General features: G+C 43.8%; 1 long non-coding RNA gene across 1 annotated transcript in view; it reads right to left on the reverse strand.

Moving 5' to 3' along the window:
* LOC138266588 (uncharacterized) overlaps positions 1-20,559 on the reverse strand; it is a 97,193-nt gene extending 76,634 nt beyond the window's left edge. Inside the window, exon 1 of the long non-coding RNA XR_011199557.1 lies at positions 20,506-20,559. This is a non-coding gene — a long non-coding RNA (uncharacterized lncRNA). The remainder of the gene's footprint in view (positions 1-20,505) is intronic.
* Positions 20,560-21,364: the final 805 nt, after the last annotated feature.

Genomic DNA, 21,364 nt, shown 5'->3' on the forward strand with positions numbered 1-21,364 from the left:
GTCCAGCTCACCTAAGTGCAAAAGGAATATGTAAACTTCTGGCTCCAGTGTGGCAAAATGAGGGGATCCCAAAGTGTGCAAATAATGTAGTAAAACATTGTATTGTTTGCTTGATGTACAATCCGGGAAAGGGAACCCCAACTCCAGCAGGTCATTTTGCTCCTCCAACATATCCATTTGAGGTGTTGCAGATCGATTATATTCACATGGAACGATGCAACAACCTCAAATATGTTCTGGTGGTAGTATGTGCTTTTTCTAGATGGGTAGAAGCCTACCCTCTGAAGGACAATACTGCTTTATCAACTGCCAAAATACTTTTGAAAGAATTCTTCCCTAGGTTTGGTTTGCCGCGCATTGTCTGGAGTGACAATGGGAGCGAATTTGTGGGTCAAGTCATGCAAAAAGTTTGTGCAGGTCTTGGCATAAAACAGAAGTTCCACGCGGCGAATCACCCACAGTCGGCTGGTTTAGTAGAATGCTACAATGGAACCTTGAAGCTTAAAATTGCTAAGGTGCAAGCTAGCACAGGACTTAATTGGCCTGATGCTTTACCATTGGCTCTTCTGTCCACCAGAACAGCAGTACACTCTCGTTTGGGGCTTAGCCCTTACGAAGTGATATTTGGTCGCCCAGCTAATGTATGGGGAGTTCCTCGCCCTAAGAAATACTCAGACTTGCCATACCCGATGTTGATTGACTACTTGCATGACCTTACAACTAAATTGCGTGTTCTTCATCAACAGGTTCAGAGTGCTCTACCAGAGGCTTCCACAGACCCAGGTCATTCCATCCGACCAGGTGACTGGGTCTGCACGAAAAATTTCCAACGACAGAGAAATTTGGAGCCCAGATGGAGAGAGCCACGCCTGGTTCTTTTGACCACAAGAACAGCAGTTAAAGTCGAAGGAAAGAAAAACTGGGTGCATGCCGTGCACTGCAAGAAAGTGCCTTTGCCCTTGCCTTTCGATCAGTGGGTCCGTAGAGGCATCAGTGACTCTGAAAGTGAGAAAGTTCCGCAATTTGTACCATTCAGTGATGCGCGTCTAATTGGAACACTTTCTGAGAAAGAGGACGACGACATCCTTCAAGAAGCAATACCATCGCATCGTCGCTTGAACACGACAAATCCAGGAACATTGTTTCAAAACCAGACTGCCTCTGGACAGGAACGCTATAATTTGAGACCAAGACCAAAGAACTTGTAAATTTCTCTTCTATGTAGTACTCTATCCCGGTTGCAGGGTCACGGTAGGAGTCTTAGTTACGACCTGAGTAAGTGGCAATAGGCCTGCAGGACCTCACAGTGTCATAGGACGGTAGATAATCGTGACTACAGTGATTGAGGAAGATTGCCGTGAGCATCCACTTAGAAAGATGGAGGCTACATTAGATAAAAGAGAAAGTAAAAATGTAAAGAATAATTGTAAAGAAATATGTAGTCGTTGTAGTATTGCTCTATGCGTCATTATATTGTCGTGTATTCTTTTGGCATCTGTAAACTGGATCATTATTACTCTGCAGCAAAAAGTTGTCTCTTCTCCTACCTCTACATCTTCTTCTACTATCTCTCCGCACCTATTTCACACTCTTCCCCAGCATGAACTCATCAGAAGAACTGAATACTTTAACAATTCCTTCGTCCAGTTATTACATCAACATCAGTTAGTGATCAATACAACTGACTGTTGGGTGTGTGGACTCATACCACATACGGTAGAAAAAGGAATGCCATATTTAGTTCTTCCATTCTCCTATGAAGGTTCCGCTTGGGCTTATTTTGTCATTTTCAATAATGCATATCAAAGTAAAATTAAACAACCTGTCAGTTCACATAGTGTTGGTTCAGATTTCAGTCATAGTTTATTGATAAAGGGAATGGTAGCTATGGCTAAAATCATGGAAAAAAGTGAAGCTTCCATAGATGAAAGAAAAGCATATACTAATTGGAACATAACTAATTACATTTCCAGCCTCAATGATAAGATTGAGCAAGGAAAATCTCCTCCGATACGGGTCATACCCCAACAAGGAAATTTCTGTCTGCAAATAAATGGTAGAACTCCAAACACCGGACAAAGAGAAAGTTTATGTTCCCATACATATGTTTATTCAGCCCTGAATTCACCGCCGTTAGTACCATCTCAAGGTACATACTTCGTTTGCCACGATAGGGCTTATACATGGTTGCCAGCTGATTTCTCTGGTACTTGTTATATAGCCTTTCTTCTTCCCCCTACATACACCGCTCCTGCGAACCATCATAAAAATAGATATGGCAGAGGGATTGTGGATTCGAAAGACACAGCAGGACAAGAGGGAGGAGATTTCCTCAAAGGATTTCTTCCCTTCTGGGGTCCAATGGCCAACAGCAGAAATATAAGGCAATTGGTTCGTGTCGTAGAAACCACCATAGACATCACTGTAGGAGCTTAAAGTAACATTACAGCTGAACTACAGGCTGATCGTCTTATGACCTTGCAGAACCGTGTTGCCTTAGACTTTGTTCTTGCGGACCGTGGTGGAGTATGCAAATTGATCGGATCAAGTTGCTGTATTTTCATACCTAATGTCGCTCCGACAGTATACCAAGCTATCTCTAAGTTACACATAATCTCCGAGTCGATTCATCAGGACGAAGGAGATTGGTCCTTTTCAGAGTGGTTTTGGGGATTACTGTCCAAATGGGGTTGGAAGGTATTGACATTCTTTGGAGTAATTTTAGCTTTTATATTCTCTTGTTGTCTTTGTATGCACTGCGGTCCTGCCATCTGTAACCTATGTGCTACTGCATGTATTCCCAAACCCAAGTCACAAAGAGCAGAGAATATCAAAATGATGGTACAGCAACAGCTTGATGACCTCATGGCCATAGACATCGACTCAGATTAACATGAGTTTGTGTATCTTGCCTGAGTTCTGGCAAAAGGAGGGTCTGAGGAAATTCGATTTTTAATACGATCGTATCGACCCGCCATTTTGTGGCCCGCCGCCATTTTATGTTGCCTTCACTCAGGCAGCACAGCGAACGAAGTCCATTCTGCCTTTTCTGCTTATTCTGCAACATGGTGTTCAAAACAGCCTTCTGCCTCTATCTTTACAAGGCTGGTATTAAGGTCTGACCGAGTACACTAATCCCTGTCTGGTTTTCTAATCCTTGTTTCAACTATCTGTAGGCTCACACTATTCTCCGCCGATCTTATCTTATCGTCTGGCCTTCGCTGTCCTTTGCTAGTATTCTCTCATTTCACAACTGTCCTCCAAACGCACACAAACTTATCGCACCACATGCAACTTCGTTGTGGATCGGTTAATGAATTAGTTCAAGGGAGGGGTGACAAACACAGCTGGAGGGGAGGCAACCTTAAGTCACTTGATACTTTGTTCTGTCTTGTTTTCCGACATTTCTATTGGCTCTGTTCTATCTTTACATTATTCTTACTGGCTCCTTTCTATGTGTTCTGGGAGTGTATGTAGTTAATAAATGTTTTTATACGGTATATAAGATTGTGCGCCACAAAGTAAAGTGGCAGTCTCCTGAGAACATACCTTGTGTACTTCTTGGACAACTGTACTAGCTGCAGCTAATAAAATCTGATCTTTTACGCCTGACAGAGTGTCCCGTGTCTCTGTTAGTTGAGGCAGGTGAATCCAAGGAGATTTCAGGCGTACCCTGCGCCGCCAGGCCCATAAGGTTCTGGTTCTTCAGGATGTGTTTTACATGAAATGTTTACATGCCCTATTTTTAAATACCATGCACCCTGCATTATTGGACATTAAGGCTTACATAGGAGTGACTTATTAATATTTAAAAGGGAGGGTGTGGGCTTGGTAAAAGGGGTATTTTGACAGGTCGAGTTATCAGTTTAAACCTGAACAGCCAGCCTATCGGTGACAGGCCTGTTTTGCACTGTCACTCTAGTGGTGGCACAATGTGTGCTGCAGTTTACTGGTTACATTTAACATACAGGCCTTGGGTAAACTTTATACCACATACTAGTGACTTATAGGTAAGTAAACTATGACGATTTATAGCCAATTCAGCAAGTTTAAGGGGCAGAGCACATGCACTGGGGCCTGGTTAGCAGAGCCCCAGTGCAGAGAATCAAGAACCAGCTGCATTAGTCCATAAAAATGGGGTGATCATGCAAAAGGAGGAATTCACCTCATCACTTCAGATTAAAGGTGAGGAACAGAACAGTTATTCCCTTGGCAGTTGTCATCCGGTAAGTAGAAAAACCTGGAAAGGCTATTTCCATTGTAATGGTCAATCTCAGGTCTGTACTTCACTGCACAATCCATACACTGAGGGGAGACAGACCACCTCATCAATTTGTAGTTTTCCCCTCTCATCTGCTTGAGACATCTATGAGGACAGTGGTGAGTCTGAACCCTTAAAGGAGTCCCAAACAGGCAGAGACTCAGCTTCTTCAATAACCATACCACAGTAAAGACTTCCCTCCCTATCACACTTCAAGGCTGCTCTCTGGGGACCATCTGTTAGTAAAATCAACTGGATTGATCATGACCTTCATCATTTAGCTGTGATAACACTGCCCCAATCATGTATTCTGAAGCATCTCTTTTGACCACAAATTCCTTGGTTCTGTACACAACACCTCTTTCTGGTTGTCAACTGCCTTCATATACCCCTCACTCCTTTTAACCTTCTTTGGCTGCGTCTTTGAGTTCAGCTCTGAAACAGGGCTACAAAGGTTCCTTACGCCTTGACAAAGCTTCTATAGGAAGGATCTACTTCATATGTTTCAGAATAAGCTCCCCTTCTTCTAGAATCAGGAGTAAATCCCGCCCCAGTGTTGGTGCTAACTCCCAAAGTAAGGCTGCCCAGTGCTGTTGACCCACATTGTGTATTCTCAATGTTCTTTTGTGGGAGACAAACCATTTGTCAATGTTGTTCCCCAACTCAAAGCTAGGCATTATACCTTTAGGCATGCGAGGGGTGTGTGACCCCAGTAGACACCTTACTATTAATTCAAACATCTTCTTCAGACCTCAGGAGTCCTAAGTTGGCCTTCTTCACCTTCAAGTCCAGTCTTCTTTCTTCCAGTGCATGTTGCTTCTCTTGCACTGCTTTGGCTGTCAGGTTGGCCTGCAGCTCCCTTGCCGATTCCCCCTCATTGAGCTCCAGCTATCCGATAGACAGTTAAGAAGAGCTTGTGCTGGGTGAGCTCACTTCACTCCCGGACCTGGATGGTACACCTGAAAATCCATCTCAGGACAGGTGGTCCCCTGCTCCTTCGTACCCTGGGGCAGCATCCACAGATTCCTTCTTTTAGGAGATCTGTTGTTTGGGGAGATCTGCCTTCTTGGCACTCTGGCCCAACTTCCGTTTACTTTTTCTGCATAGGGGCTTCATCTTCATCAGTGTGAAATTTGTCAAGGTAACCAGATCCAACTCCATGTTCCCTTGTACTTTTATAAGGTGCCTAAACTGGAATAAAAAATAATTGAAAAAACCCCAGAAATGACCTGTTGAAATGCCTGATGTCAATTAAAAATCAAAAAGCAAGTTTTGCTTTCAGTTCAATTTAGGGGGGTATAATTTACAACTTAATAGCTGGTAGTACTGCACAACACAAGTTCTATATCCCACCGCTGCCGCCAATCTGTGAAAGTGGTTTATTAATTGTGGTGGTTGTTAGTCTACTTTAAGTAATATTGTCCCTTTTCTTGTTAGGCCCGGTAAGGGTTTGATTATTTAAATTTGAGCTCAATCCATGGTATCTATGACACAGAGCAGACCTGCTTAATTTACGAAAATGAGTATAGCATTTAAAAGTATCAGAACAGTTAAAAAGTCAAAAACACAGCCCAATGAAAATTCCACTTCAATTTATACAAATAGAGAGTATTTTACTGAAGAAGAACATAACACCAAAACACCAACAATCAAATAAGGGGAATTGGAGGTGTAAATTTTTCAAGTTTTAATAAAAATAGCACCAAAAGGCACAAAGTGCCAACTAAAGGCAACTGGTTGCTGTAGAATGGGACATGGGTAAGGTTTAAGGCAGATTGCAATGGATCGCGGGTCAGATAGACAGCTTAGACTAGCCCCGGCCACAAAGTGACATTCACACTCAATTTGTTTTTCTAGAATATAGAGTACTAAGGGATCAAGGCTGCAGGATGGATCCAAAGACAGGCTCATCAACAACAGGTTGAATGAAGTACAAGGTCTTGGTGAAGCCATCGATGAAGGTGGGAAAAGCTCTGAGTGGGAAAAGTCTGAAAGTTGTGCCCAGGAACTTGTTGGTGTCGATCGGATACTGCTCGGCTTTGGGTCGATGAAGACTTCAACCTTAGGACTTATACTTTTCTCTGAAAGTTGGATTTCCTTAGGGGGGCAAGGCTGCAGGCTGTAACCGAAGAGGGTTGATGTCAATGGATGCTGGTTGTCATCAACCTGCTGAAATGGATTTTCTTCTGCAGAGAAGAACGTAACAGGAGCTGTGGTGAAGTCAGGCCCACCTACGATGCATCATCGGTGGATTGGTCCTCTCCCCTCAATCGTTCTTCAGGCCAAAATTTAGCTGACAGTGTCTAAATTCCAGATTTCTAGGTGTAGGGAGGAGAACTATACTCTGACACCAGCCAATGACTCCATTACCTCATGTACAGCACTTGAGGGTGAGGACTCAGTCCAACAGAAGCCACCAGCAGGGTCCAGGGTGAGTCCTATGGTAAAAGTTTGAATCACTAAGCAAAGAGTGAGACCTTGGGCTATTTTCCCCTTTTTGTCGTATATACTTGGTTATGGAAGATACTATTTATCGCAAGGTTCAAATAAGTGTTATGTATGATAATTATCTAATAGCCTTTCTACCTTAGGACCTTATGTAGAGTTTGGTGAGCAGGCTACTCTTACACAAACATGACAATATCCTGACTGCCATATTACAAATGTGTTACAAGCTATGGAATTCCTAATAAACCGGATATCCATCACTTTTATGATGGACTAACCCATCCAACAGATATATATATACATATATGTATAAAATCACTAAAAAACTACACTACAGGGGTGTTATAGTTAGGTTCCAATTTTACACCCACAAAACCATATAAATTCAAATGTTATAGTTAGACTTATTTCAAGTAAGTATAACCCATGCCCTAAGGTAACTATAACTCGTTCTCACAATGGACAGTTTTCTCATCAATAATTTTAGTGGAAATGTTACAGTGATATTATCAGTTATGTCATAGAAGATGTCGTGAGTGATGAAATATCTGGGGTAATTAGCAGTGTATGGTGAGTTTTAAATTACTTTGTAAATATTCCTGTTAGCCCTTAAGAAGTCATAAGTAGATGGTCCCATTTGACAATATATATGCTCACTGGTTCACTGAAAGAGTCTACAAACAATGCAAAAGAATTATAAAACATATATTGAAAGTTTGTGATTTTTGTATGAATATGTTATCCCTATTAATTTGTTTTATATATTAAATACTAACATAAATTAATTTGGAGGCTATTTTATTTATTATACATATATTATATGTATATATATATTATATATTTATTATATATTTATGTATTTATTATTGATTAGGATCTGTTTCTATATTAGAGAACTTCAGAGTTGCACACTCTCTTTTCACGTAGCAGTCAATGTAAATATGATATACTAAAAATAAGTGATAACCTATAATTGTGTGAAAAGGGCAAAATGGTGTGCACACTGGTCACTTTAGACACATAGATCGCCATAACGCTACAAAATAGTTGCATTATATGCCAAAACTCTATCTAATGTATCCTTTCATTTAAATTAAAAAAATCTGTTTAGCTTAATAAAAGTTTTTTGTAATCGATCAGCATCTTCCATATCCTGCTAATGGCTACTTGCAGTGTACTTTATCCTGCCTTGACACTGCTGTGGGCAGAAATGTTAGAATGGGGGTTTCCATTCATTATTACTAAAATGTATGGTTAAAGCATCCTAAGATGGATGTCTATGCATGTTCAAGCATGTTTGGTCATCTTTCAATGATTATGAACGACTTTTCAATTGTTTACTATTCCAAGATGGCCATCACATTGCTTTGAGTGTGTCAGCCACTTAGGCAATAAATAAATGATGATAAATAAATGATAACATAGTCAAAAACATGCAAAGAGGCCCGTCAAAGCATGCACATTTTTGGTGGTCATCTTTGAATGTCTTTCACGTGCTTTATTAACCATAAAAATAAAGAATGCCTTCTTAAATGGCTTCCCATGTCTATCCAAAAACTGGCAAAGCCAATAGCTCTGTAGGTAGTAATTAAAGGCAAGATCTCTTGGGTTTGCCAAGGCTTGTTGTAAATAACAGAGTGTGAGAAATTGGGTTAATGCTTGAAGTCCTTGTCAAGCAACAGCCACAGTCCCTTGCAGAGTGAACTACAAAAAGTCACTGCATTAACCTGCACTTATGTATGGGTCGCTTTGCAGAAAAAGCAGGCAGGGTTAGCAATATGCAGAACACAAACAGTAATAAAGTGAAAAGACAACACAAGAAAAATACCAAACCAACTAAGAAAACATACAGTAAGCTGTAATATGTTATTTTACAACAATATGACAAACATCCAATCAGTAGAACCAGAGTTATGAATATTTAATGTTTTAAGCGAATTCTAGTGCCTAAAAAATCAAAGCACCAAATCTGAACATCTGGTCTCACGAGACAGGTCAAAGTTGAAAGTTAAGGCTGACCGCAATGGAGCATGGTTTGAATACAAGAAGTGGATTCGGCCCAGTCAGCACTTACCTTCGGAGTTCCGAAAAAATGTCTGATAAGGTAAAGTTCAATGGGGCAAGGTTAAGGGAAGTATCCAAGGAGACAGCATCATCGTCAGATAGCTTTGAGTCAGACAAAGTGACTATTTCTACATTTGGATTTAGTCACCAAAAAGGAAGTAAAAAAAACTCCAGCGGTATGAAGCAGAAGGTTGTAGCAAAAGACAATACCATGAGGGCCTATAACCTTATTGTAAAGAAGCGCATAAACAGATTTTCTGCTATGCAGAAAAATGTAGTGGGAGAAGCTGCAAGTCAATCTGACTGGTGATACACCACGGGTGGATAGGCGAGCTGATTGGCCCCAGTCTTCTCCTGGTTCTCAGAACGCTTTTTTCCTAATTTTGCCTCAGTCTGTTTTGGAAATTGGCCATCTGATGACCATTAGCACCACAACCAAGGGCCCAGGAGTGAAGGAAGACCTCTTGGGGGATTGGGACTAACTCAGGCTGGGGCTAGGTGCTGGTTTAAGATGGAGGAGTTTGTATTGTCCCTGTGATTCTGAACAGGAGAGCAGCAAACTGGCAATTAGAGTCACTTCTGGCAGTCCTGGATGCAGATGTAGATGCAGGACTCAACAGCAGGGCTGGCCTCTGAGGGTTCAAGACAGGCTCCAGACAGCAACACAGTCCTTCCAGGTACAGTACCAGTCTGGCAGAGTGCACAGCAGGTCACAGCAGCAGGCATTCTTTTGAGAGTTCTTCCTCAGGTCCAGTAGTGAACTGAAGAGCCGGTCAGAAGGTCCTATTTTTATACCCTGGTACCCTTCCTCTGGAAGGTGGGAGAATCTTCTAGAACATGCCTTAGAAGTCCATGGAATTGCCTGACTCCCCTGCCTTGGCTCCAAGTGGGCTGCAATGACAATACAGGGATGTTAGGCCCTTTGTGTGAAGGCAGAGCACAGGCTACTCAGGTGTAAGTGGGGCTGTTCTCAGCTCCGCCCCATCCTGCCAGCAGATGGCCTATTAAGGCACAACCAATTCCTCTATTGTGTGACTGTCTAGGAAGGATTCACAAGGTCTATCTGTTAGCAACAGCCAGACATTTGACCGCACAACAAGCTGCAGGCACAATGGGCTGAAGGCAGGATAATGTTAACTTTTTAAAAATAAAAACAACAAGGTGATGGACGGATTGCTTGAATTAATCTCAGCAACCATCAGTAATTCGAGGACTCATCCCATCCCATCATTTTTTGCCCAACATGCCACCTCAGTTTTTAACCAGCCATATGCAAATCAGTCTTGACCATGCTTCTCATGGGAGCAGTCCAGCCCAAACTGCCGGGCCAGGTCCCCCCTGAACTGGAACAGAAACAACCTAAGACTGGTTTCAGCCTAGTTAGGGCTCTTCAGCAGATGCAGCTTGGTTCCAGTGGCACAGTGAGCTCTGGACCTAGGTCTGAGCATAGCTGGTGTACTTAGGGCAGCAAACACAAAAACAATGTGATGGATGGAATACTTGAATTAATCTCAGCCACTGGCAATTGCTCAGGGCCAGATCCAGGACATCATTTTTCTTTCCATGTCACCTCAGTTTGGACCCAATCATATGGAAATCAGACTTGATCCTGTTCCTCATGGGAACAGTCCAGCCAGAACAGCCAGGCCAAGTCCTCCCTGAACCAGAACAGAAGCAACCTAGGACCAGTTTCACTCCATTTAGGGTTCTTCAGCCAGGTATAGTTTGGTTTCAGTAGAACAGTAAGCTCAGGACCCCTTCTGGGCATACCCTGCACACTTAAGGAAGCAAATGCAAACACAACAAGGTAATGGATGGAATGCTTTACCAAGTGCTCCCTGAACCAGAACACAAGCGACCTAGGACTGGGTTTACTCTACTTTTGGTTCTTCAGCCAGGTATAGCTTGGATCCAGTAGCACAGTGAGCACATGACCCTTTCTGGGCATACCAAGTGCACTTAGGGCGGCAAATGCAAAAAAAAAAACAAGGTTATGGATGCAATGCTGGAATTAATATCACTGGCAATTTCTTGGGCTGTATTCCAAGCCATCATTTTTTTGCCACCTCATTTTGGACTCAGCCGTATGCAAATCAGTTTTGACCCTCCTCCTCATGGGAACAGTCCAGCCTGACCTGACAGGCCAGGTCCTCCCTGAATCGGAACACAAACTGCCTAGCATCTGTTTTGCCCTATTTAGGGCTTTTCAGTCAGGTTTTTAAAGTGGCATTTTCAAAACTGTAATGAAAAATGTGACTTTACCATTAACCTCTTAAATGCGGGCGTCGGCCACTGGCCGACGCCCACACTACCTCCCTGGTGCGGGTCACGACCAGTGGCCGACACCAGGGAGGGGGTTAATAAATCCTCGGTGCGTCGCACCCGAGGATTTATTTATTTATTTTTTTATCCCTGGGAGACACAGAAGCTCTTCCGTGTCTCCCCCCATCCCCCACCCCTTTGTGACATCAGCGCGCCGCGTGGCGCGCTGACGTTCCTATGTGGATTTCCCCATCGGAGCAGGAAGCGGCCTTGCGCCCGCTTCCTGCTCCGATGGGGAAAACGGCCACAAACGGCCTTCCCCACATTCAGGAAGGCCTCGTAAGAAAGGGGAGAGTCTCCCCTTTCTTACGAGGCCTTCCTGAAAGTGTTTCCTGGCCCACGATCGCAGCTGTGCTGCGATTGGGGGCTAGGAAACACTTTTCAGGTTTCCTGACCTCCGATCGCAGCTGTGCTGCGATCAGGGGCCAGGAAACAGTTTCAGGAAGGCCTCGTAAGAAAGGGGAGAGTCTCCCCTTTCTTACGAGGCCTTCTGAAAGTGTTTCCTGGCCCCTGATCGCAGCTGTGCTGCAATCTGGGGCCAGGAAACAGTTTCAGGAAGGCCTCGTAAGAAAGGGGAGACTCTCCCCTATCTTACGAGGCCTTCTGAAAGTGCGATCGGGGGCCAGGAAACACCACTAGACACCAGGGATTTCACTTGGGGGGGTCGGCCCCCTTGGAAAACGGGACCCCCCCCCGGGGGCATATTTTTTTTCCCTGAATCGGAACACAAACTGCCTAGCATCTGTTTTGCCCTATTCAGGGCTTTTCAGTCAGGTTTTTAAAGTGGCATTTTCAAAATTGTAATGAAAAATGTGACTTTACCATTAACCTCTTAAATGCGGGCGTCGGCACACTACCTCCCTGGTGCGGGTCACGACCAGTGGCCGACACCAGGGAGGGGGTTAATAAATCCTCGGTGCGTCATACCCGAGGATTTATTTATTTATTTTTTATCCCTGGGATACATGGAAGCTCTTCCGTGTCTTCCCCCGCCCCCCACCCACCCCTTTGTGACATCAGCGCGCCGCAAGGCGCGCTGACGTTCCTATGTGGATTTCCCCATCGGAGCAGGAAGCGGCCTTGCGCCCGCTTCCTGCTCCGATGGGGAAAACTGCCACAAACGGCCTTCCCCACGTTCAGGAAGGCCTCGTAAGAAAGGGGAGAGTCTCCCATTTCTTACGAGGCCTTCCTGAAAGTGTTTCCTGGCCCACGATCGCAGCTGTGCTGCGATCGGGGGCTAGGAAACACTTTTCAGGTTTCCTGGCCCCCGATCGCAGCTGTGCTGCGATCGGGGGCCAGGAAACAGTTTCAGGAAGGCCTCACAAGAAAGGGGAGAGTCTCCCCTTTCTTACGAGGCCTTCTGAAAGTGCGATCGGGGGCCAGGAAACACCACTAGACACCAGGGATTTCATTTGGGGGGGTCGGCCCCCTCGGAAAATGAGACCCCCCCAGGGGCAATTTTTTTTTTTTTTCTTCAAAAAAAAAAAAAGAAAAGACAGGGCGACCCCCTGTGGGGGTAATATTTTTTTTTAGTTGTTGTAGGGTTTCCCTGGGGGGCATTTTGTACCCCAAGGAAACCATACAACAACAAAAAAAAAATATATATATATATATATATATATCTATGTAGATATATCTATGTACATGGATATATCTATAGATAGATCTATAGATATATATAGATATATCTATGTAGATAAATATATATATAGAGAGAGATCTATATATATATATATATCACTTTTGTCAACATGTGTGTGGTTTCCCTGGGGGCTGCGATCGGCCCCCAGGAAAACCAGACCCACATATAAAAGTGATATATATATATATATATATATATATAGATTTGCCACCAGTTGTCTTGCAGTTGCAGCTTGCGTCTTCAAAGCAATGTACATACTTCAACTGACGCTTTTCAACTGTAGCTTTTAGGCAGCAATAAAAAAGTCAAGTATTGTGATTATGTTTCTGCTACAAAAGGGTCAGACTTGTCTAGTGGCAGTTTTAGTGCCATAAAGAAGCGCAGAAGGTTTATATGCCTACTGCAAAGAGAAAATCTGTATTTTATGTAAATAGCTGAGTACATTAGTAAAGTCAGCCATTACCTACTCTACAATACAAATTAAATGTATGTGCGGGGTGGAGGGCAGCTATGGAGAGATGAAGGGCACTTTTGCTGGGTGGTAATGAGGGAATCCAAGGAGGAAGGAGTGGGAGCACCAATAATGATTGTTGGACTGGGCGCAGGAGGTGCTAAAGACTGTGACGAATGGTATGTGACAAGGTGTTTTTGGAGTGTCTTGAAAGTACGTGCTGATTGAGGGAAGAAGCGCAGGTAAGGTGGCCTCTACTGTTGCATGTATCTCACACACACCATTGATTTTGTGACTGTCTACGTAGGCTAGTGTTTTAGAGAAACAGGTTAGCCAATAGCAGAGATGGCATCTTGATGGATGACTGCTGCCGTCACTCGGGTTATAGAGGACAGCTCTGACATAGGATCAGAGACTGAGACATCAGATACTGAGACAGCATCTGAGGGATAGGACAATGGCGCAGACTCTGGGAGTGATTTTTCAGTCGGAGGAGTCCCATTCGATAACTCCTCTTCCAGTACATTATGAGGGAGGTGATGAGGACAGTCCTGCTGTCCCTTCGCAAGCAGTCTGTGCAACAGGGTAATAGTGGGTTAGCCCAACCCAGAGTGCAGGTGAATGCGGCGGCAAGCAGAGAGAGAGAGAGTGCTCTCTTGGGAGCTCCCCAATTTAGTTCAGCCCCAAATTCCACCGCCCAAATCGTATTGTGGAGACATCAAAATTATCTATCGCAAAACAAACTGGTTTTGTAAGGCAGGCACCTGTGTTTTTGGTCCTGGGTTCGGTGGCCATATGGAGAAACACACTAAACCCAAACATTTCTGGAAACTAGACATTCGGGGTAGTCCACAGAGGTGTGACTTGTGTGGATTCCCCAAAGTTTTCTTACCCAGAATACCCTGCAAAGCTGAAATGATGAATAAAAACTCTATTTTTCTCGCAATTCTGTCACACAAACTACAGGCATATGCTGGGATCCACAAAATTCCTACCACCCAGTGATTCCTCACCTGCCCTGATAAAAACACTCCCCCCCTGAGGGCCTACACCTAGTGCCTGCGTCAGGAATGGACCACCCCAGGGTCAACAGCTGCCTCATGTAAGGACCAACATTGACTGTTGTGTGATCTATTCCTGTCGCGGGCATCAGGCCTACCCACACAAGTGAGGTACCATTTTTATTGGGAGATTTGGGGGAACGCTGGGTGGAAGGAAATTTGTGGCTCCTCTCAGATTCCAGAACTTTCTATCACCGAAATGTGAGGAAAACATGTTTTTTAGCCACATTTTGAGGTTTGCAAAGGATTCTGGGTAACAGAACCTGGTCAAAGCCCCACAAGTCACCCCATCTTGGATTTCCCTAGGTCTCTAGTTTTCAAAAATGCACAGGTTTGGTAGGTTTCCCTCGGTGCCGGCTGAGCTAGAGGCCAAAATCTACAGGTAGGCACTTTGCAAAAAACAGCTCTGTTTTCTGTCAAAAAATGGGATGTGTCCACGTTGTGTTTTGGGGCATTCCCTGTTGCGGGCGCTAGGCCTACCCACACAAGTGAGGTATCATTTGTATCGGGAGACTTGGGGGAACGCTGGGTTGAAGGAAATTTGTGGCTCCTCTCAGATTCCAGAACTTTCTGTCACTGAAATGTGAGGAAAACGTGTTTTTTTAGCCACATTTTGAGGTTTGCAAAGGATTCTGGGTAACAGAACCTGGTCAGAGCCCCACAAGTCACCCCATCTTGGATTCCCCTAGGTCTCTAGTTTAAAAAAATGCACAGGCTTGGTAGGTTTCCCTAGGTGCCGGCCGAGCTAGAGACCAAAATCTACAGGTAGGCACTTTGCAAAAAACAGCTCTGTTTTCTGTCAAAAAATTGGATGTGTCCACGTTGTGTTTTGGGGCATTTCCTGTCACTGGCGCTAGGCCTACCCACACAAGTGAGGTATCATTTTTATCAGGAGACTTGGTGGAACGCTGGGTGGAAGGAAATTTGTGGCTCTTCTCAGATTCCAGAACTTTCTGTCACCGAAATGTGAGGAAAACGTGTTTTTTTAGCCACATTTTGACGTTTACAAAGGATTCTGGGTAACAGAACCTGGTCAGAGCCCCACAAGTCACCCCATCTTGGATTCCCCTAGGACTCTAGTTTTAAAAAACGCACAGGTTTGGTAGGTTTCCCTAGGTGCCGGCTGAGCTAGAGGCCAAAATCTACAGTTAGGAACTTTGCAAAAAACAGCTCTGTTTTCTGTCAAAAAATGGGATGTGTCCACGTTGTGTTTTGGGGCATTTCCTGTCGCGGGCGCTAGGCCTACCCACACAAGTGAGGTATCATTTTTATCGGGAGACTTGGGGGAACGCTGGGTGGAACGAAATTTGTGGCTCCTCTCAGATTCCAGAACTTTCTATCACCGAAATGTGATGAAAACATGTTTTTTTAGCCACATTTTGAGGTTTGCAAAGGATTCTGGGTAACAGAACCTGGTCAAAGCCCCACAAGTCACCCGATCTTGGATTTCCCTAGGTCTCTAGTTTTCAAAAATGCACAGGTTTGGTAGGTTTCCCTAGGTGCCGGCTGAGCTAGAGGCCAAAATCTACAGGTAAGTACAGCTCTGTTTTCTGTCAAAAAATGGGATGTGTCCACGTTGTGTTTTGGGGCATTTCCTGTCGCGGGCACTAGGCCTACCCACACAAGTGACGTATCATTTTTATCGGGAGACTTGGGGGAACATAGAATAGCAAAACAAGTGTTATTGCCCCTTATCTTTCTCTACATTTTTTCCTTCCAAATATGAGAGAGTGTGTAAAAAAGACGTCTATTTGAGAAATGCCCTGCAATTCACATGCTAGTATGGGCAGCCCGGAATTGAGAGATGTGCAAATAACCACTGCTCCTCAAAACCTTATCTTAAGCCCATTTTGGAAATGCAAAGGTTTTCTTGATACCTATTTTGCACTCTTCATATTTCAGCAAATGAATTGCTGCATACCCAGTATAGAATGAAAACCAACTGCAGGGTGCAGCTCATTTATTGGCTCTGGGTACCTAGGGTTCTTGATGAACCTACAAGCCCTATATATCCCCACAACCAGAAGAGTCCAGCAGACATAACGGTATATTGCTTTCAAACATCTGACATCGCAGGAAAAAGTTACAGAGTAAAAGATAATGAAAAATTACTGTTGTTTTCAGCTCAATTTCAATATTTTTTTATTTCAGCTGTTATTTTCTGTAGGAAAACCTTGTAGGATCTACACAAATGACCCCTTGCTGAATTCAGAATTTTGTCTACTTTCCAGAAATGTTTATCGTTCCGGGATCCAGCATTGGTTTCACACCCATTCCTGTCACTAACTGGAAGGAGGCTGAAAGCACCAAAAATAGTAAAAATGGGGTATGTCCCAGTAAAATGCCAAATTTGTGTTGAAAAATGTGGTTTTCTGATTCAAGTCTGCCCGTTCCTGAAAGGTGGGAAGATGGTGATTTTAGCACCAGAAACCCTTTGTTGATGCTATTTTCAAGGAAAAAACCACAAGCCTTTTTCGGCAGCCCTTTTTTCCATTTTTTTGGGAATAAACAAAATTTTCACTGTATTTTGGCTAATTGCTTGGTCTCCTCCAGGGGAAACCACAAACTCTGGGTACCATTAGAATCCCTAGGATGTTGGAAAAAAAGGACACAAATATGGCGTGGATAGCTTCTGTGGACAAAAAGTTATGAAGGCCTAAGCGCGAACTACCCCAAATAGCCAAAAAAGGGCTCAGCACGGTGGGGGGAACGGCCCAGCAGCTAAGGGGTTAAAGAGAGTTTATCAATATAATTATATAATTTCATAGGTTCCAAACATGATATATCTACCTCCTCTCTTTTAGAAATGACAGCATATTAAATGTAATAAGGAAGCGCCAATATTATCTTATGGGAAGGGTAGGCATCACAGTAGTGAAGAACAAATTTGTGAGTATTCACTACCAACACATGTAAAACATAATAGTACATGTCCAACCTTTTAATTGCACAGCACCCTGCCCTTTCAGTTACCTAGGGCCTACCTTAGGGGTGATATATATATAATAAAAGGGGGGTTAATGGTTGGCAAGGGGGTTTCATGCCAAGCCACCATGGCAGTGGAACGCTACATTCAGGCTGCAATGGAACACATTTAAAGGGGCTAATTAAGTGGCAATAAGTGCTGCAGGCTCACTAGTAGCACTTACTTCACAGGCCCTGGGTATCTGGTATACCACTCTACAGGGGACTTACCAGTGAAGTTAATATGCCAATTGGGTATAAGCCACATAAGCCATGTTTTAGAGAGAGAATCAAGCATTTTAGCACTGGTTAGCAGTGATAACGTGCACCAAGACTTAAAAGTCTTAAAATCAACAAAAACGAATTCAGCAAAAAGTGGAGGGAAAGGCAAAAGTTTTGTGGGTGACCCTGAAGAGAGGACCATGTCCAACAGAGAATAACAAAAAAATGTTTCATTTTGGCATGAAAAAGTCACTTTTGGAAATGATTAACTGCACAAAATTCCCCAGTGGTGGTTAGTCCAAGCAAATTAAGCACTTTTTTATGTGCACAGCAAAAAACTGAAAAATACACTCCTTGCACAACTAAGGGCACTAAAAACAATATGCAGAACCCTTGTATTAGAGTATGTGGTTAGTTGTAAATGGAGCCAATGGAATTATGTGATTCTGTGGTTTCATTGTTTCATGCATATTTATGGATTGGTGACATTTTCCCCATAATCCATTACCTAGTGTACAATCTGCAGATTTTAAGAAAAAAACTATATTTTTAGCCAGTGGTGGCTGGCAACTCTGAGAGAGGTGGAGCAAACAAATGGGTGGGGTGTGGAAGCATTCACGAGCACTGAATACAAAGAGTCTAGGAAATAAAATAAAAAATAACTTACCTTGCTTGTTGCAGCCTGCAAGATGACATGTCCTCCGGCTCTGGCCCCCTTCTGCTCTCCTCGGGGCTCCAGTCAACTCCCTTAACCAATCCTGGCTCTAATCCCTTCAGTAGTTTTGGAGATATTAGAGTTAAAATAATATAGATATCTAGGGATGTGGATTCTCCATGGATCCTACTGTCCACGTGCTGATATCTGATTGGCTGCCAGCATTTCAACAAGGAAGTGTTGGCAGCCATCTTGGCACTAGACTTCAGCCGAGTCCCACAAAAAAAGTGAAAAAAGAAAAGAGAAGGGGCCAGGGTAGGAACACTCTGAGCCCCTAACCTTGGTCTAGTGGTCCCTCAGTGACCCCACCAAGGCTAAAAAGCATTTTTTTTCAAATGTCGGTGATATCCGTGGATATGGAGATTTTCCTGTCATTTTTTTAAAAATAAAGGGTGGTTTCCCGACCTTTTTTTTAAATTTGACCCCAGGTGGCCCAGGGGCATTGGGGCCTTAAAAATGAGGGGATGCACAGGGCCTCCTCCTAGGGCTTCTATTATCCCTGGGGACTGCCACCTCCTGGGATGATTACAGAGAAAAATGCAAGGGAGAGGTGCACTGCATCTATCCGCAGCCCCAGACACCGCCACCTTCCCTGGGCAAAGATACAATTTTATGAGGGGGGCCATGCAGCACCCCACAGCCACGGGGACTGCCACCTCCCTGGGGCTAAATACACTATGTATGCATGGGAGCCGCGTTGCCACCCCCCCGCAGCCCCTGGAATCTCCACCTCCCTGGGGCAAAAATACAATTGTGTGCAGGGCATCATGCAGCTCCCCACCCCCCATCCCCCACACAGCCCCGGTAACCACCACCTCCCCGGGGCTACAATAAGAAAAGGAAGGGGGTACATTGTGGACCCCCGAGGACCACAATCTGTTTGGGGCCAATAGAAGCCATAGATGGCCCTTGGATGGCTCCTGCTATGTCCTGGGATGCCCACCCCAGGGACGTAGTTGTTTGCTCTGATTTGGCGGGAGCTTCAGAGCAAACACTCCGCATTCTGGAAGTGGAACTGTCAAACAGATGAAAACATTGCTCCCGGAAGCAGGGAGCTGCTATTTAAAGGAGCTCCCTGCTTGTGGGAGCAATTCTGACTCCAGCAGGATGAGGGAAGCTGGCTAGGAGCGCAGGCCTTGTTGCTACCCCTGCGGTCCTGTCACTCTCTCTTCCATCATATATATATATATATATATATACATATATATACATATTGAATAAAACAGAGCAACGCATAATTACAAAACATTTACAAGCTCTACTGTTTAAACTTCTAGCAGTGCACTTTTATCACATTGGATTGATACTTGGCAGTCAACTAATAAACCTAAAGATATCTCCAGTGTCACAAAATGAGGTAATTGTCATGTTTCAGTATTCTCACATGACTCTGTATGTTGCCTCCTATAACAACCAGCCCCGCGATCTACATTAGATAAATATACGTGGGCGTCGACTGACCAGCTCTGTCACATAATACGTTTTCTTCACATTAAATCATCCGATCGGAAAACTTCAGGGCCATTTGGCCAGTATAATTAATAACGCCAAACACATCCGCTGACAGGATGAGTCACCTCCACAATGATTTGTTACGTGGGTTGATTCTCTCTAGACATGAAAGGTTGTAGAATTTCGAATGTGTCAGCTAATTTCAGAGCAATAACCAGGATTCAACAAACTGACTCGGTACATTCTCTGCATGTTGCTTCAGGTAGAAAATAACGTCATGTGGGAACTGCTGCATCAAGGCTTTAAAAAAAATCATTAAATCATTTACTTAATTGTGCGTTCATCTCTGCTAGGCTCTATCGCAAGTTATGCACAATTTAAGTTGTATTACTTCATGTTGCACTTCATAGAGGCAACTTTACCAAACATTGGCAATGTTAAAAGCTTAGGCACTGGAAAGTATGTTTCTTCTAAATTCTACAGGGTTGTCAATGAAAGACGTTAACTGAACTACCAGGTCTCGTTAAACCGAAACTGTTTCAAAGTATACATTTTATCTGCTGATAAAAACTATGAAATACTGCAGATGGGTCGTAAAGGTTACAGATTCTAAAGACCAACATGTAATAGGTCTTAAAGATTAGAAATTCTAAATACCAGTAGGTGCTGTCTTATTGTTTAGTCCAAAGTGGTTTATTTTGCTGTATTTTTATGTGATACGTTGAGCAATTGTGTTTTGTTATGTTGAGCGACATACAGCGGCGGCAGCTGCAAATCTTGTGCAATTGTGTTTTGTTATGTTGAGTGACATGCAGCGGCGGCAGCTGCAAATCCTAATGGTGAGGGAAGGGCAAGGGGACGGAGGAGGGGTACAAGAAAATAAATAAATAAATAAACACTTACCTTTCTCCACCGCAGACTCCTCCTGCTCGCTCCTCTTCTTGTGGTGTCCCAGCGTTCACTGGCACACCAGCACAGGCTCCCTAGCAATCCTGGCACTGCTTTCATGCTAAAGCTATCATGAAAGCAGTGTCAGGATTGTTCTAAGCACAACCTTGGGGTCTGTGCAGTTTCTCCAGCCCAGCTCTGAAATACAGCCGGGCTGGAGAAACCTAAGTGTGCATGTTTGTTTGGCCGGCCTGAGACAGGCAGCTAAACACACATGCACACTTAGGATCACTGTGTACTCCTCCCCCCTCCCACCTGCCGTGTCCCAGCCCACCCCTCCTTGTACTCCAGGCTGAGCCAGCAGATGAAAAATGAAACAATAGTGGAACTATCTTTCATTTTCCATCTCCTGGCCCTTGGCCAGGTGGGCGGCGCTCCTCCACAATTGCGAAGGAGCCACCAAGGACTACATATTTACTCTTTCGAGGGGATCATACTTCTGCTTCTCACCACAAAGCTTTTAAGTGAAATAGAATGGAGGAAATGTCAAATCAGAAAAATTGATATTTCTTTGTATTAACACTCTTCAAAACTTGAATATCGCGGCTGTGCCATGCTCACATAATAAAAAAGTCTCTGTTGAGGAACTGTCCCCCTTTTCACAGTACTAGCATCACAGTTTAGACATTTACTTTAGCCTTTGTAGCATTTTGTTCTCAAATTGCTGCTCGTCTGCTCCTAAAAATACCAAAGCATAAATCTGTTACAATTTATTTGGCCTCTTGCATTGGCTTCCAGAGAACCAGAGAATTAAATTTAAGTCTCTCTCTATGACACATTGAGCATATTATAAATGGGGCCCATGGCTGTTGCA

Source organism: Pleurodeles waltl, chromosome 11, assembly GCF_031143425.1.
Source record: "Pleurodeles waltl isolate 20211129_DDA chromosome 11, aPleWal1.hap1.20221129, whole genome shotgun sequence".
Classification (NCBI taxonomy): Eukaryota; Metazoa; Chordata; class Amphibia; order Caudata; family Salamandridae; genus Pleurodeles; species Pleurodeles waltl.